Source organism: Octodon degus, unplaced genomic scaffold, assembly GCF_000260255.1.
Source record: "Octodon degus isolate 3935 unplaced genomic scaffold, OctDeg1.0 scaffold00012, whole genome shotgun sequence".
In the NCBI taxonomy this organism is placed as follows: Eukaryota; Metazoa; Chordata; class Mammalia; order Rodentia; family Octodontidae; genus Octodon; species Octodon degus.
In genome coordinates, this window is record NW_004524588.1 from 22,800,777 (window position 1) to 22,803,420 (window position 2,644).

Sequence of the window (2,644 nt, forward strand, 5' to 3'; positions counted from 1 at the left end):
TTCTTCTTCTTCTTCTTCTTCTTCTTCTTCTTCTTCTTCTTCTTCTTCTTCTTCTTCTTCTTCTTCTTCTTCTTCTTTTTGGCAGAACCAGGGGTTGAACTCAAGCCCTTGCACTTGCCAGGGTGGCACTTATTCCATCTCCCCGGCCCCCAGCCATCTTAACAGTGGTGAAAAAGCCTAAGTCAAAAGTCACCTCTGAGACTCAAGGGCTCTATTCTCAAGCAGGCTTTCGCTTTGGTGCTTTTGAGTCTGTGGTGGTTGGGATCTTTCCAACTCTTGGGATGCCGCTAAGGCACCGGTGTCAAGCCTATGCTACATATTGCAATGAGCTCTTTGTAGCAGGAATCTCTAGAAGGTTCACCATCATGGCCTTGAGGCATCTTTCCTACTGTTCTAATCCAAAGTCCTTGGCTTCAGATTTGAGCTAATCTTTTCAGTAGTCATGCTTTCTCTTTCCCTAGCATTGTGGGCATGTCCTTTCTGGCAAATCAGAAAGCCTTTTAAATGGGATTCTTGTTACTGTTTCTCACTATAAGCCTAGATGGAAACAGCAAGCAGTACGCATAGTGTAGCTGAAACATAGGCTGTGTTGAAATTTTCTTGAACAGAGTAGTCTTCTGTCCTTAATCAGTCTTCTGCAAATTCTTAGGACATGAGCAAAATATAGACAAGTTTTCTTTTTGAGTGTAATACACATGGCCTAGATTCCAACTGCCAAAGAAGTCATTTTGTCCCAATTAAAACTTGCTGATCCTGGCCTTTATTATGCACATTTCTATCAGCATTCTGTCTTCTGGATCTCTCATATGAATCTTAGCTTACACACTCCTTCCTTGGCTTAGCATTAACTCTCAAGTCTAGTGTTCCAGGAAAGTAGAAATTGCATATGGTCCAGGGGAATATGTTTTCTCCTACGTTTTAGTTTTTTATTGTTTCTTTCATGTATGGTTTTGCACATATAATGATCCTGCTTCTGTGAAGAGTTGGTACGTGTATGTAACACATTTTAATTGTGTTTTCATTCCTGTCCCATACCCTCTCCTTCCACCTCTTGATCCCATTTCCTTTTTAAGGTACATATCTCCCTACTTCCCAGCATCTGTCTTTTCCTTTTCTCTTTTTGAGTTACACATTTAAGAGAATCCATGCAGTATTTAAGTTTTTGTGAATAATTAATTTCCCTTAAGATGGTTGGTCTTGAAATGAATCCATTTTCCTACAAATGTCTAATGTTTATCCTTCTTTATGGCAACAAGGTGCTCCACTGTGTATATATGTCACATTTTCTTTATCCCCCTCATGTATTGGCGGACGTAGAGGCCACTGCCAAGATTGTACTATCACGAATTGTGCTGCTCTAAACAGGGGTATGAATGTGTCACTGTAATTTGATATCTTTAACTCTTTGGGGAAGCTACCTGGAAGATACATGTTCTGGTTTTGTATACAGTACCTGGTCACTGTGCTTGCCATGATGTAAGGTGGGAAGTAGCTCTAAATGGCTCAGTCCTTCAGTGAATTGCAAAGTTGCAGTAATGAACATTCCTGATGTAATTCAATCAGTGGTCTTCTCCAAAGGCTACTGCAGAGAACAGTATGGCCATGAGTCAGTCTTTACGATGTGTTTATCTCACAGAGAAAAGTAATTTAATCATGAAACTTAACATATACTCTGTGCCGAAAACTGTGGTGGATACTTTTTTTTTTAATTTTTTTTTAATGTTCTTTTATTTATTTATGTGTGTGTGTGGGGGGCTAGCTCAGCCCACCAGGGGGCGGGGCTGGCTGGCATGTGGTGCTGGGGAATTGAACCGCGGTCCCTGTGCTTTGCGAAGCTTGTTCTAAGTAGGTGCTTTAGACCACTGAGCCAACTCACCAGCCCTGTGGTGGATACTTGATTTACAAAATGAATTAGACTTTTTAGAGACACATAAATTTAATTATATGCATAATTAAAATATTAACTCCAAGACATTGTTTTGAGGATTAAATGAATAGCTGTATTTAAAGGGCTTAAAACAGTGCCTGGCAAATAAAGTATACTATATAAATATTTGCTATTAATTTTACAATGAACTTTAATTATGTTCACATGCTAAGAAATTATAGTTTCCTGCATATAAATATTGTTTATCTATTCAAATACTCTCATGAAGCTCCAAGTAGAACTTTATAGCACTAGTGCCCTGTTCAGTCTTTTAAAAACTGTTCATGTTTTAGATGTTTAAACAGCTAGTTAGCAGGGAAAAGCATCACCTTAGTCTTAAGATGCTCATATTTACTTTTGACACATACTGGAACCATTCTAATATCTTAAATCCCTACGTTTTGCTATAAATGATAAATATGGACAATTTGGATTATGTTTGAAACAAAGAATGCAATCAAATTGCTAGGAACGTGTGGAGCCTGCCCAGATTTGGATGAACTACGCTGCTCTGTCCATATTGACAGCATTGCAACAGTACAAAACACGTGCCAAATGTAAAGCTGAACTGCACAGTTTTGTCTACCTCGAGTAGGAACCCAAGAGAATAAATAAAGCCTGAAAGGTATAAGAGACACGGTAAAACAGAAAGAAGTTGAACATGAGGAATAAACAATGAAGACGAGGGAAAGGAGGCAAGATAGCAAGAAAAGGACG